The sequence below is a fragment of the Lemur catta genome, chromosome 15, assembly GCF_020740605.2.
Source record: "Lemur catta isolate mLemCat1 chromosome 15, mLemCat1.pri, whole genome shotgun sequence".
NCBI lineage: Eukaryota > Metazoa > Chordata > Mammalia > Primates > Lemuridae > Lemur > Lemur catta.
In genome coordinates this window covers 27,083,803-27,100,310 of record NC_059142.1, presented here as the reverse complement: position 1 = coordinate 27,100,310, position 16,508 = coordinate 27,083,803, and positions in this window count along the sequence as shown.

Sequence of the window (16,508 nt, the reverse complement as noted above, 5' to 3'; positions counted from 1 at the left end):
TCATTTTTCTTGAGTATATGCCTAGGAATGAAATCGCTGGGTTATATGATAACCTTTTGAGGAACTGACAGACTATTTTCCAGTGTGGTTGCACCATTTGGCATTCCCAGCTGCAGTGTATGAAGGTCCCAATTTCTCCACATTCTTGCTAACACTTGTTATTATCTGTCTTTCTTATTATAGCCATTCTTCTGGGTAGGAAGTGGTATCTTATTTGGATTTTTATTTACAATTTCCCTGGTGGCTAATGACATTGAGCATCTTTTCATGTGCTTTTTGTCCATTTGTATATCTTCTTTGGAGAAATGTCTTTTCAGATGCTTTTTTAAAAATTGTGGGTTTTGTCTTATTGGGTTGCAAGAGTTGTTAAAATGTATTCTGAATACAAGTCCCATGGAAGATATATGATTTGCAAATAGTTTCTCCCATTCTGTGGGTTGTCTTTTCACTTTCTTGATGGCATTTTTTGAAGCACTAAAATTTTTAATTTTCTTCTGAAGTCCAGTTTATCTATTTTTTTTTTCCTTTGGTTGCTTGTGCTTTTGTTGTCATATCTAAGAAACTATTCTCTAACCCAAGATCAAGAAAATTTACTTTTATGTTTTTTCCAAGAGGTTTACAGTTTTAATTCTTACATTTAAGTCTGTGATCCATTTTGAGTTAATTTTTATATATGGTATGAAGTAGGAGTCCAAATTAATTTTTTTGTAATCCAGTTGTGCCAGCACTCATTGAATTTTCTTTCTTTCTTTTTTTCTCTACACACAGGGAAGAGAGATCTTTCCCATTGAATTTTCTTGGCATCTTTGTCAAAAACCAGTTGACCATAAATATAAGGGTATATTTCTGAGCTTCAATTCTACTCCATTGATCTATACATATGTTCTTGTACCAGCTCCACATTGTCTTGCTGTAGCTTTATAGTATGTTTTGAAATCAGGAAGTATCAGTCCTTCATCTTTGCTCTTCTTTTTCAAGATTATTTTGGCTATTTTGGGTCCCTTGCATTTCTTTCCCTATTTTTCTGCCTTTTGTGGTTTTCATTGAACATTTTATTTTATTTATTTATTTATTTTTGAGACAGAGCCTTACTCTGTTGCCCCGGCTAGAGTGCCGTGGCATCAGTCTAGCTCACAGCAACCTCAAACTCCTGGGCTCAAGCAATCCTTCTGCCTCAGCCTCCCGAGTAGCTGGGACTACAGGTATGTGCCACCATGCCTGGCTAATTTTTTCTAAATATTTTTAGTTGCCCAGCTAATTTCTTTCTCTTTTTTTTTTCGTAGAGACGGGGTCTCGCTCTTGCTCAGGCTGGTCTCGAACTCTTGAACTCAAACGATCTGCCTGCCTCGACCTCCCAGAGTGTTAGGATTGCAAGGCATGACCCACCACGCCCGGCCTCATTGAACATTTTATATGATTTCACTTTTCTCTCCTATCTTAGCATATTAGTTGTACTTTTTTTTTTTTTTTTTGCTTTTTAAAAACTTTTTAAAGTAGTTGCCCTATGTTCCTTTGCATTTTTATATGATTTTAGGATCAGCTTGACAATTTCTGCAAGAAATGAAACTGGGATTTTGATAGGATTACTTTGAATCTGTAGTTCAGTTTGGAGATTATTTCCATAATAATAATATTAAGTCTTCTGGTCCATAAACATGGAATCTCTTTCCATTTATTTAGGTCTTCTTTAATTTCCTTCAGCAATGTTTTGTAGATTTCAAGGTACAAGTCTTATACTACTTCTGTTAAATTTATTCCTAAGTATTTTATTCTTTTGATCCTACTGTAAATGGAATTATTTTCTTAATTTCATTGTTGGATTGTTCATTGCCAGTGTATGGAAATATGATTGGTTTTTGTTTATTGATCCTGCAACATTACTGTCCTTATTAGTTCTAAAATAATTTTTAAATTTTTAGTTGACACATAATGTACTTATTTATGGGGTACAGTATAATGTTTCTATACATGTACTACGTGACACTTTTTAAATTGACACATAATTGACATATTGTACATATTTATGGGGTACATGAATATAAATTTTTTATGGATTCCTTAGGATTTTCTAGACTCAACATGATGTCATCTGTGAATAGTTTTACTTTCTTATCTATAAATTGTGCTTTTCACTTTAACATCCTAGAGTATACACAAAATTGTTCTTGAAAAGTATAAGAATTGTAAAAATATGAAATAGGTATTAAACCCTTGCCAGAGACAATCATTGTTTTGATTTTTTTCACTATAGATTTGGTTCTGTTATAAAACTTTGTACTCTTGTGCAAGGCTTCTTTCATTCAACATAACGTTTTTGAGATTCATTCATACTGTTCATTCATTCATACTGTTTGAGATTCATTCATACTATTGTGTAAATAGTTGTTTCTTTTCATTGCTGAGTACTGTCCATTGTATGCCCCATAGTGTATCTATTCTCCTGTTGATACCAATTCCTATTAATCTATACTACCACAAAGTTCAGATAACTGGTTTTTGTTTACATTAAAGTTATAAATGATGTTTATAATAATCACTGGAAGCTTTTTAAGATGTAGAAGTACTACCTATATTAAATTTATCAGAGTCTTTGAGTAACATACACTAGAGATTATGCAGACTAGTTGTGTTCATTTACCACAAAGGACAAAAATTTAAAACAGCAGAGGAGTCTCACTGACCTCTGATTTTATCTCTTTCTCTTCCTTTACAGCAGTGCTTCTTAAACTTTCATGTGCATGTGAATGACCCCAATAACCTGCAGATCTTGTTAAAATGCAGATTCTCATTCAGTAAGTCTGGGGTGGGCCCAAGATTCTGTATTTCTCAAATGTTCCCAGGGGATGCCACGGTGCAGCAAATATCTCCATCCAAATTGCACTGCTTCTCTTTCTTTAAACCTGTCATGAATTCCCATTTTCATGCCATACTTTCACTGTTCCCCTTGCCTATAGTGTGCTTCCTTTCTCTGTTTATCTGTAATTTGACACAACTTTCAAATCTAAACTTGTTTCCTGGCAATACGTTGGATTGAGAAGATGGAGGAAACTACTCCCTGACTTGAAACAAACAGAAATGTTGAATTTCAAATGATGGTAATGATAATGATAACAGTTAACATTTATCGAATATTCACTATGTGCCATGAATTGTTCTAAGCAATTTTTGTTTTATTAATTATTTATCTAATTTTCACCATTGCACTTTAGACACAGCACTCTAGCCCAGGCAACAGAGCAAGACCCTGTCTCAAAAATAAATAAATAAAAATAAAGATAAAAAAATTTAAAAATCAATATATTTTGATTGGAATTGCATTTATATATTAATTTGGGAGGAATTGGCACCTTTATGATATTAATTCTTCCTATTCAAGAACATGGTATGTCTCTTCTTTTTTTATAGCATTATTTTTACGTGGATTTTTTTTTAGTTTGTTTTTTTTTTACAGTATTTTGAGTTGCTGTTTTATAGTTTTATGTTTTTTAAAAAGGTCTGTCTTTAATTTTTAATGTAGCCAAATTTATTAAAAAAATTTTTTTTAGCTTCTGAATTTGGTAACACATGCTTTAAAAGGCCTTTTCCACTCCAAGATTATAAAATATTCATCTATGTTTCCCTTAGTACTGCTATGGTTTCATATTTTATCTTTGATTTTTGATACATATGTAGTTTATTTTGGCATAAAGTAATGATTCAGCTTTTTTAAAAAAAAATATCTAACCAGTTGTCTCATTATATTTGAGTAAGCCATCTTTCTTTCACTGATCTGGGATGCTAGTTTTATCGTATATCAAATTCAGTGTGTATTTGGGTCCAGTTTTAGTTTTTGCAATTTGTTCTGTTTCTATTCTAATACAGTAAACATTTAGCCTCTTTGGAGATCTAGGTGATTTCATCAAGATGTTTAACTTTCAATTCCCTGTGAATTCAGTATTTTTCTTCCCTTTGGAGATAAGGAAACTGAGTCTAGAGAAGATTAGTTATTTCTCATGTGTTTGGATGAGGCAGAGAAGCCTCTTGTACTTTCCGTAGGGACAGCAGCTAGTAGTCTTCATTACCTTAGGTAAGGATGAACCTCTACATTAGAAGACCCAGAGGAGGTACCAAGGTATTATTATAGTATTAATCCATGGACCAGGGAATGCCTGGGTCGCCTCCTCTCTTTAACATGCCAGATTAGGGGAGCTATAAGGAGGTATATACAAGGGATGAGACTGTAATAACTCCCACTGCGGAGCTCTGTTAATGTTGAGCCATTATATTCTTTTAACAACTTTTGATATGTTACATAATTTCCATAAGTTAAAAAGTCACAGGGGGGTCAGGCACAGTGGCTCACGCCTGTAATCCTAGCACTCTGGGAGGCCAAAGCGGGAGAATCACGTGAGGTCAGGAGTTCAAGACCAGCCTGAGCTAAAGTGAGACCCCCGTCTTTACTAAAAATAGAAAAAATTAGCTGGGCTTGGTGGTGCGCACCTATAGTCCCAACTCCTCAGGAGGCTGAGGCAGGAGGATCACTTGAGCCAAGGAGTTTGAGGATGCTGTGAGCTAGGTTGATGCCATGGCACTCTAGCCCAGACAACAGAGCGAGACTCTGTCTCAGTTTCCAAAAAAGGAAAATTACAGAGGGAGGGGTCATCAAACTTTAAAAGGTTGGAGACAATTGAACAATAGGCCATATAAGAATTTAAACGGGCATGGAGAAGACATAGAGAACTGTGGATACAGTGAGAACAGGGATATAGAGAACAGGGATACAGTGGAGGATTTTGAATGGGTAGGGGACAGCAGGAAGGGAGGATGTGGATATATGGGAGATAGGAAAGAAGAGTTAGAAAGTAAGAAATGGGTTCCAACCCATGGTGGGAGGGTACCAAAGCAGTCTATTCAATTTTCCTCAGGGCCCTAGGATCAGAGAGTCACTAAGAATCATCTACTATACTGCCTTCATGAATATCAAAGGTTGCTGCTATCTGGTTTCAGGGAATTTTGGAAGGTGAAAACTCTGGCTTCTACCAGGGTAGAATCATTGCTCCATTCTGGCTAGCCCACTATAGCCAGTCTGACATCTTAACAAGTGATGTCTGCAACCATTTCATGCCATGCCTTGCTAAAAGAAAGAAGGTAAGAGGCAATGAAGAAAAGAGTATGTCACCTTTTCTTAGGTGACATAATCCTGTTTTCCTACTTCCTCTCCTGTCATGAAAAATTTGAAGAAAATTTTTAATTAAAAAAAAATCAGGCCGAGTGTGGTGGCTCATGCTTGTAATTCTAGCACTCTGGGAGGCCGAGGCCGGCGGATTGTTTGAGCTCAGGAGTTCAAGACCAGCCTGAGCAAGAGCAAGACCCCGTCTCTACTAAAAATAGAAAGAAATTAGCTGGACAACTAAAATATATAGAAAAAATTAGCCGGGCATGGTGGTGCATGCCTGTAGTCCCAGCTACTCGGGAGGCTGAGGCAGGAGGATCACTTGAGCCCAGGAGTTTGAGGTTGCCGTGAGCTGGGCTGATGCCACAGCACTCTAACCTGGGCAACAAAGTGAGACTCTGTCTCAAAAAAAAAAAAAAAATCAGTAGAGCCTCACATTCAAGGATTTTCCACATGCAAAGCAATCCCTAAAATATATGCTTGGAATCACCAAGGTTTCTCCTGTAAACATTGTAATAACGTTTCACTCTTTAAAAAATGTGGTTACATATGTCACGTTATTGGATCTTTATAGCAACTCTCCTGAGTGAGGCAGTTATTACTAGGTTATTTCACAGAAGGATAAAAACCCAATACTTTTTTGCTTTACTTTAGTTCTTTCAATTTGACATTTCAATCCTGGCACATAGTAGGGGCTCAGTAAATATTTGTTGGATGAATGTCCTTTGAATTATGATTGGATTGATGAGATTTTTATTTTTTCTACGGTTTTTCAAAAAATGAGATTCTCTTTGGGCTCCCTGCAATGTGGTCTTTTTGAGTAGGAAGAAATTACTGTGATTTAGAAAAGTAAATTTTTGTTTGGAAAAACTCAAGCTATCATGTATTATAATTAACAACTTAATTGACTACATATTTCCTTTTAAGAATGATAATAAAATAACATTTTTATTTTTAATTTAGAATTTTTTTTAAGAGACAGTGTCTCACTCTGTTGCTCAGGCATGAGTACACTGGTGAGATCATAGCTCACTGCAACTCCTGGGCTCAAGCAGTCCTCACACTTCAGCCTCCTGAGTAGCTGGGACTATAGGCAGGCACCACCACACCCTGCTAATTTTTAAAAATTTTTGTAGAGACAGAGTCTTGCTGTGTTGTCCAGCCTGGTCTTGAACTCCCAGCCTCAAGCTATCCTCCCACCTCAGCCTCCCAAAGTGCTGGGATTACAGGTGTGAGCCACCATGCCTGGTTAAAATGATGTTATAATGAAAAACTTATCTTAGAAGTTTTAAGAGAAAAAACCCTTTAAGTCATAACATTAAAATTTAAATCAAAACAATAACTTAATTGCTTTAGAATAATATTTGGCACATAAGAAGTTTGATAGTGAACTGTAATAGGATTAACCACACTCTTTAGCACTCATTGATTGATTCCTGAAGCTATCATAAACGGGAAAATAAAAACATTAATTATATTGCTGCTGAGATCACTAATAACTGTCATTTTGAGATATCTAAAACGTTACAACAGAGACACACATGAGGGCGCTCTAATCAGTCAGAAACAGTGCATAAGCATTTGTTGCTAGGAATTAGACTTTTAAGAAGACAAAACTAGTACCATATTTTTAAAGATGGAAAAATTAATGACTCTACACGCCGTATTCTTTCGAGTAAATAAAGTGTGTACTAGGCTTTTTAAAAAATTGCACAGCAATCCCTTGTCAGTGAATTTATGCTGGAAAATTCTGATTCTCTTCCTGGCAACTCTCTATTTAAAATCTTCAACCATGGCATTATATAACTTACATTCAATCTTAAATGGGTTTAGTGCTAGCATTTATAAGATGTAGGAAGAAGCATTTAATCAGAATATTTTTATGAATGTTTGCTCTATAAAATATTAATTGTGCTTCATTTATACTTAAAGCTGATTCTCAACTGATTTCTTTGGGTGCAGTCCTTAGTCTTTTCCCCATCCCTGATCTATTCCTAGTTTGTTCTTTGGCTTTCGTGTAAATATAAAGCTACCAGGCTGCTTGCAGATTTTCCAGGGAAGGAGGCCTATAAACACCCACTAAGATTTTATTAGGGAGACACTATGATGAAAATATAAAATGTAGATTAAAAAAAATCAGTATGTATGTGGCAATATTTGTTTTACAGGCAAATTTTCTTCAACTTAAATACACCATCATCACAGGAAGATTTGCTTGATTAGACTCTGCATAAATTGGCCAATTCCACATTTCTACTTTTTCAAAGGAGTTTCTTCTCCTTAAAAAATAAACTCTTACAAGTCTCTCATGTTCTCACTCATATGTGAGAGCTTAATATTAAAACAACTAATCTCAGAGAGACAGAGAGTAGAATGACAGTTACCAGAGACTGGGAAGGGTAGTGGGGAGGGAGGGATAAGGTGGGCGTGGGGAATGGGTGCAAAAATGTAGTTAAATAGATAGGATGAACAATATCTGATAGCTCAACAAAGTGACTACCGTCAGCAATAAGTTAGGGTGTACTTTAAAATAACTAAGAGAGTGGAATTGGAATATTTCTAACACAAAAGAAATTCAGGAGGTGATGGATACCTTAATTACTCTGATTTGATTAATACACATTGTATCAAAAGATCACATGTACCCTATATGTACAACTATTATGTACCCAAGATAATTAAAAATAAAAATTAAGGGCCGGGCGTGGTGGCTCACGCCTGTAATCCTAGCACTCTGGGAGGCTGAGGCGGGTGGATCGCTCGAGGTCAGGAGTTCGAGACCAGCCTCAGCAAGAGCGAGACCCCATCTCTACTAAAAATAGAAAGAAATTATCTGGCCAACTAAAATATATATATAGAAAAAAAAATTAGCTGGGCATGGTGGCACATGCCTGTAGTCCCAGCTACTTGGGAGGCTGAGGCAGTAGGATCACTTGAGCCCAGGAGTTTGAGGTTGCTGTGAGCTAGGCTGACGCCACGGCACTCACTCTAGGCCAGGCAACAGAGTGAGACTCTGTCTCAAAAAAAATAAAAATAAAAAAAAATAAATAAAAATTAAGATTATGAAAACCCCTCTTTTTCTAAAACAAAACCAAACCTAGAGCACAGCATGGAAAAGAGCTCTCCTTTAAGGAGTTAGGTGGTGGGAAAGAAAGTAGATCATGAATCTCATGTTCTGATTTGTCTTTCTTAATGACTTATATGTAAGTTCAAGACATGGCTATATATTTGGTCGTCTAAATTTATTTATATTTTGTGAGTTGGAAATTAAGCCTTTTCTTGTCTTGAATGTACTTGGCAATCCCGTAATAAAAAGCATGGGATTTTAAAGTCAAGAATGCAAATAATAGATTATATTACAAACACTAAAAGTTATATCTTTATAAATTTTGTCCGTTATAGGCAAATACACCAGACAAGTAAAAAGTTTAATAGTATGCGTATAATTTTATATGATCTGGCCCTGCCTACCACTCTGCTTTCATCTCTTCTTACTGCCACTGAGTCATTCCACATTCGCCACACTGGCCTTTCTGCACAAGAAACATGACAAGCTTCTGCCTGGACCAGCACCATTGCACTTCTGTTCCCTCTGCCTGGGACATTCTTATTAATTTATTTCTTTTCTTTGACCATTGGAATGAAAGCCCTAAGATGGCAGAGGCTTTGTCTAGTTTAGTAAGGGTCTTAACAGAAAAAAGGTGGTACAACCAGAATAATTCCAGGACAATTTATACAGATGGAATCATCCGTTATGTACTTGTGGGTGGGTCTTTTGTGACTGGCTTCTTTCACTTAGCCGAATGTTTTCAAGGTTAATCCATGTTTTGACATGTATCAATATTTCATTACTTTTTATTGCTCAATTATATGGTTAATTTACAAAGTGGTTATTTATTTAATAAGGGGTTATTTACAAAGGTGCAAGCATAGGGGAACCACAAAGACTAGTGCAGTATCCTAGAGCTGTTAGCAGCTGTGATGTTACCATCCTAGACCCAAAATGGCAAGGGGAATAGTTATAGCGGTTAGTTGAACCTAAAAGAGGCAGCATGTAAAATCTGCTTCCTTGGAAGAGCAGTGACCTGCACTAGAGAGACACAGCCAGCCCAAGATGACCTCTCAGTGAGTGAGCCAAAAGAATAAATTCCCTGATTCTACCTTCCTTCTCATTCTGATTTCCCACCTGCGCTCCCAGTTGACCAGATCCAACCAAGGCACAAGAACCCTTTCTCTAAGGTCAGCCTCTAAGGGCAGAGGGCGGAGTGGAGAAAGGTGAAGGGTGGATCTGGAAGGGTAAATAGAAGACATATACGACAACTACTGTACTTGTAGAACCTAGAAAATTGCCAGACACATAGTAATTTTTAAAATATAACAGCTTTATTGAGGTATAAGTCACATACCGTACAATTCACCAATTTAAAGTATATCATTCAACGGGTTTTAGTATATTTACAGAGTTCTGCAACCATCACCACAATCAATTGTAGAACATTTTCATCACTCCCAAAAAGAAACCCCATATTTATTAGCTGTCACCCCCCATTTCCTCCATCACTCAGCCCTCGCCAGCCGCTAATCTACTTTCTGCCAGAATAGGATTTGCCTATTCTGGACATTTCATGTAAACAGAGTCCTACAATATGTGGTCTATTGTGATTGGCTTCTTTCAAGTGACATAATGCTTTCAAGGTTCATCTATGTTGTAGAATGTATCAGTACTTCATTCCTTTTATGGCTCAATAATATTCCACTGCTTGACTGTAACACATTTGATCTCTCCATCCATCATGGACATCTGAGTTGTCTTTACTTTTTGGCTATTATGAAAAATGCTGCTATGAACATTCATGTACAAGTTTTTGTGTGGACACATTTTCATTTCCCTTGGGACTGTGCCTAAGAGTGGAATTGCTGGGTCATATGGTAACTCTATGTGTAAACTTGAGGACCAACTATTTCCCAAAGCGGTTGCAGCTACATTCTGAAGCATTTTACATTCCCACCAGCAATGTGTGAATGTTTAGTTTCTCCACATTCTCTCCAACACTTGTGTTATTATCTTCCTTTTTTATTATAGCTATCCTACTAAGTGTGATGTGGTGTCTTATTATGATTTGGATTTGGATTTCCCGGATGGCTAAGGATGTTGCTATGGTTTGAATGGTTGTATCCTCCAAAATTCAGGTTGTAACCTGAGATCTATGGGATGGTATTAAGAAGTGGGGCCTTTTGGAGGTGATTAGGTCGTGAGGGCTCCACCCTTGTGAATGACATTAATGCCTTTATGAAAAAAGGCTTTAAACCTGAGCAACATAACAAGACCCCATCTCTACAAAAACTAAGAAAAATTAGCCGGGCATGGTGGTGCACACCTGTAGTGCCAGCTACTCGGGAGGCTGAGGCAGGAGGATTGCTTGAGCCCAGGAGTTTGAGGTTGCAGTAAGCTATGATGATACCAATGCACTCTAGCCTGGGCAACAGAGGGAGACCCTGTTTTAAAAAAAAAAAAAAGGCTTCACACCGTTGCGTTCATCCCTCTTTTGCCCTTCCACCTTCTGGCATGTGAGGATGCTGTTATGAGAAGAGGCCATTAATGGAACAGAGCCTCACCACACACCAAATCTGCTGGTGCCTTGATCTTGGACTTCCCAGGCTCTGGAAACTGTGAAAAATAAATTTCTGTTACATATAAATTACCCAATCTCTGATATTTTGTTATAGCAGAACAAACAGGCTAAAACAGAAGGGGAGTGTGTTGTCTTGTGCTTATTGGCCATTTGTATATCTTCTTTGGAGAAATGTTTCGTCATATCTTTTGCGCATTAAAAATTGGGTTATTTCTCTTTTTATTATTCAGTTGTAAGAATTCTTTATATATTCCAGGTGTAAGTCCATGGTCAGATACGGTAGTCTCTGTTATCCATGGTTTTGCTTTCCTTAGTTTCAGTTACCTGCAGTCAACCACAGTCCCAAAATATGACAGTATTTTGAGAGAGAGGCTGCATTCACATAACTTTTATTATAGTATACTGTTCTAATTGTTCTATTTTACTATTAGTTATTGATGTTAATCTCTTACTATACATAATTTGTAAGTTAAGCTTTATCATTGGCATGTATGTACAGGAAAAAACATAGTATATATAGGGGTTGGTACTATCCATGGCTCAGGCATCCTCTGAGGGTCTTGGAGCGCATTTCCCATGGACAAGAGAAATTCTTTGTGTATGATTTGCAAATATTTTCTTCCATTCTGTGGGTTGTCCTTCACCATCTTGATGGTATTCTTTGAAGCACAAAAGTTTTTTTTTTCTTTTGAGACAGAGTCTCACTCTGTTGCCCAGGCTAGAGTGCATTGGTATCATCATAGCTCACAGCAACCTCAAACTCCTGGGCTCAAGTAATCCTCCTGCCTCAGCCTCCCGAGTAGCTGGGACTATGGGCATGCACCACCATGCCCGGATAATTTTTCTATATATTTTTAGTTGGCCAGCTAATTTCTTTCTATTTTTTTTTTTTTTTTTTAGTAGAGACGGGATCTTGCTCTTGCTCAGGCTGGTCTTGAACTCCTGACCTCGAGCAATCCTCTCACCTTGGCCTCCCAGAGTACTAGGATTACAGGTGTGAGCCACTGCGCCCTGCCTTTGAAGCACAAAAGTTTTAATTTTGATGAAGTCAAATTTTTCTATTTTTTTTTTGTCATTTGTGCTTTTAAAGGGACCATACTTAAGAAGAATCTGCCTAACTTACGATCACAATGATTTTCTCCTGTTTTTATATGCATTTTATGATTTTTGCTCCTACATTTCGGTCTATGATCCATTTTGAGTTAATTTTACCCATGGAAATTTTAGTAAATATTATTGAATAAATGAATAAATAGCGTCATTCAATTTAAACTATTCATAATAGCCACCATTGGCAAGAATGTCTGGGAAATAAAAACTCTCACACAATATTTTTGAAGTATAAATTAGTAGGTTTTTTTGGAGAGCTATTTGGCAATGGCTATATAACTTTAAAATATCATATACCCTTTGCTGTAGTAATTTAATTCCTAGGAATTTATCTAACCAATTCACCAGAATAACCAACACTATATAATTCCCTCTGTAAAGTACACTGACAGATGCCCACAGCCCACTGAACACTACACTTTAAAGGAACTGAAATGGGAAATTATAAACCATGTGTTTTGGGCATGGTTTATACAAGAAACATGATGTGGAACTATAATAAGTGAACTCATTCTCAAAATAAAAGCCCCTGACCCTTTGTCAAAAGATTGGAGAAGAAAAACACATTTATGTGTTTTAAGTTAATATAAAACTTTGAAAACATGTTATATGAATTTTTATAATTCCTCGCTTGAACTGATTGGTCAACCAACTACTGGTCCCAATAGAGTTGGATGAGATGGCATTTACTCTACTCATTCAAGAATATGCATTACAGGCCGGGCGCGGTGGCTCACGCCTGTAATCCTTGCACTATGGGAGGCCGAGGCGGGCGGATCGTTCGAGCTCAGGAGTTCGAGACCAGCCTGAGCAAGAGCAAGACCCCGTCTCTACTAAAAAAAAAAATAGAAAGAAATGATTTGGACAGCTAAAAATATATATAGAAAAAATTAGCTGGGCATGGTGGCTCATGCCTGTAGTCCCAACTACTCTGGAGGCTGAGGCAGGAGGATCGCTTGAGCCCAGGAGTTTGAGGTTGTTGTGAGCAAGGCTGATGCCACAGCACTCACTCTAGTCCGGGCAACAGAGTGAGACTCTGTCTCAAAAAAAAAAAAGAATATGCATTACAGCATTACGTAAAATAGCAAAAATTTGGAAATAACCGAATGTCCAACAATAGGAGTTTAGCTAAATAAATTGTGAAATATCCATATGACGAAATGCTATGCAACTATAAAAAATGATCCTTATCTATTTATCCTGACATTGACAGGTGTCTATCTACTAAATGAAAAAAGTAAGTTACAAAGAACATAGAATATAATCTCATTTGTATTAATAAAAAAAACTATACAATAGATACAGCCACACATATGTGAAAACGAAAGAAATGTTAAATTATAAGTGTTTTTTATTGCTGCTCCTGCCCTCCCAACCTTTCTAAGGAGGAATCAGCCTTTATTTACTTGACTAATTATCCAACTATGGGGTCACTTAGGCTGAAAACTGGAAACGCCTATAGACTGCTTCACTTGCGAATATGGAAACTTAAAAGATACAGAAGAGGAAATAGGTTTGAGACAAGGTAGCTATGAGTTTGTAGGAAGAGAGAGAGAAAGAGCAGTTTTGTAAAATGGAGAAAAAAAGGGGCGTTTTGGAAGTTTTATTATGACATGCAATGTAATTTTCATGTTAGTCATTTTCTCAAAGCTGTAATAAAAATCTCCATTGCTCTCCAAGGCTTTTGGAGTTGGTATGGTGTTTTTTATTTTATTTTTTTATTTTAATTTTTTTATTTCAGCATGTTACGGGGGTACAAATGTTTAGGTTACGTATATTGCCTTTGCCCCACCGGAGTCACAGCTTCAAGCGTGTCCATCCCCCAGATGGTGCACACCGCACCCATTAGGTGTGAATATACCCATCCTCTCCTCCCCCTCCCATCTGCCTGACACCCGATGAGTGTTATTACTATATATACACTTAAGTGTTGATCAGTTAATACCAATTAGATGGTGAGTACATGTGGTGCTGGTTTTTCCATTCTTGGGATACTTCACTTAGTAGAATGGGTTCCAGCTCTATCCAGGATAATACAAGAGGTGCTAGGTCACCATTGTTTTTTGTGGCTGCGTAGAACTCCATGGTATACATATACCACATTTTATTAATCCATTCATGTATTGATGGGCATTTGGGTTGTTTCCACATCTTTGCAATTGTGAATTGTGCTGCCATAAACATTCTAGTGCGGATGTTTTTTTTATAGAATATCTTTTTTTCCCTTGGGTAGATGCCAGTAATGGGATTGCTGGATCAAATGGTAGTTCTACTTGTATCTCTTTGAGGTATCTCCATATAACTTTCCACGGAGGTTGTACTAGTTTGCAGTCCCAGGGATTGTGTTTTTTAAAAACTATGTCCACAGATAGAGGCCGACCTCATATGTGGACAGAAAAAAAAATCTGAAGAAATATATACTAGATTATTGATAATGATAATCTCTGGGGAGATAATTTTATGGGGAACTTTTATTTTCTATGTCATGTATGTCTATAAGGTTTGAAAGTTTTGTTAGGAGCATGCATTCCTTTAGTTAATTGGAAGCAAAATGTAAAAGTGTGAGGTTTGTTCCCTTATTTCAGAGCCAAAGTTTAAAGTAATGAAATAAAAATGACTTTTAATTCCATCAGTGAGAAAGCTTTTAGATTACAGCTTTCTCATTGATACATTAAAAAAACTAGCTGCTTTTATTTTTGAAGGCATTAACTAAACTTAAATTTCATTAAAGATATTTGCTCAAGCACTGTAGCAGTTGGGATTGTCTGTTATGTGGGGTGGTGGTGTATGTGTGGGTATATTCACACATTGTTTAACATTTTTTATCAACTTTAGTTCATAAACCTTCTGCAAACATTTTTCAATGACTGCTTGCTTGTGTATAATTTTATATGTTGCAAATTGACCTTAGAAATTATAACAAATAGTTCAATCAATTCACTCTGCTATTTACACAGTAGATCCTAGTTCATATAATTTATGGGAACCAAGATTCAGAAAGCAGTACTAAGGAGCTATCAGTTTTTTTTTGTTGTTTTTTTTTTATCTGAAAGGGCACTTCTTCCTGGATTTTAATGTTTTAATGGATAAAGTAATAACAAAGTTGCCAGATCCTATTCTTTCACTGCAGTGAGGTCCTGTAACATGGTGGTTATTTGCATTAACTTTTGATTCAATGCCAGTTCTTGGTTGTGTGGGTTCAAATCCTAGTTCTGTGACCTTGAGCAAGTTAGTTCACCTATGTGGGCCTCAGTTTTCTCGTATATAAAATGAGGAAATAATACCCTCCTTCATAGGGTTGTTGTAAAAATTAAATAAGGAAATACCTACAGTGTTGATAGCAATGCACCTGGCATAAACTGTGTGCTTAATAAATGGTAGCTAGTAGTAGTTTGCAATTATTGAATTTTCTTTTCTCCAGAAATGTGAAACTATTTTAGAAACAACAAGCAGTTATCAATGTTACCAAAGTCTACGCTGGATTCAATGTGATGTAAATCTAGTTGTAACCACGGTAAACTGGAAGTAGTATTGTGAAAGTTTGTTTATTTGTTTTGTTTTTTAAATTGAGAAGTTATGAAAGGAGTTCAAAGAAGTAACAAAAGGAAACATATTTAAGTTGTAGAACCATATTCCCTTCCATCTACTCCTCCATTCCCCTGTACTCATCAGCATTTATTGCCTCAAGCAAACAATAATACAGGTGAAAAGCTTTTGGATTGTAAGAACCTGGGCTTTTGAGTTTCAAAAACCCAAGGCCTAGAAGATTCATGGTATAGAGTTCATGCCATCAATACTGATTTGGAAGAACAGATGGAGATCCAATTATTTACTCCACTCTGGACTAATAGAACGTCTATGGGCCCAGCGGAGTATGGGCACAAAGGAAGGGTATACATGAGTGTGTACATGGAGTGTGCAGGCAACAGGCCTAAGAAAGAGCCCAGAGGCTGCATGCTCACCCTAGCCCAGCAAAGGGACCAGCAGACCTGAAGAGGTCTGAAGCTAGGACCAGGAAGGTGCCCAGTACCTGGCAGGCTCCAGGCAGGAATGATGGCCTGAACAGATAGCAACTACAGGCCCCGAGATCATGGTCGCTGCTGGAACTTAGATGCAGCACAGGAAAGGCAGGAGGGGGCATTCTGCATTCACTGAAATAAGTTTCTGCCACTGGGCAGAATAGGAGCTCAAAACAGAAATTAAGTGCCATTATATAAAAATAAAGTAAATTTCTTACACTGCTGAGTTAAGGTTTTAAATGTATAAAGATCTAAATATGTTCCAGATGCCTTCCTAGGATGTTTTGAAATGTCATATCCATCTTGTACCAGAAAAACTGTAGGCTGCTGTCCTAACATCATGACTAGAAAAAAGATGTCATTGTCCATGAGCCTGAGCACATATTAGATGGGAGTAGATGTTTTAACCGTATCCCTATAAAATGAAAATAGTACTTTAATATATACTCAACAAAAATTCGTACTATATTCACCAAAAGACATGCTCTAGAATGTTCATAGCAACACTATTTGTAATACCCCAAATCTACAAACTATCCAAATGCCTACCAGCAGAAGAATGGATAAATAAATTGTGGTACAGTTAAACAACAG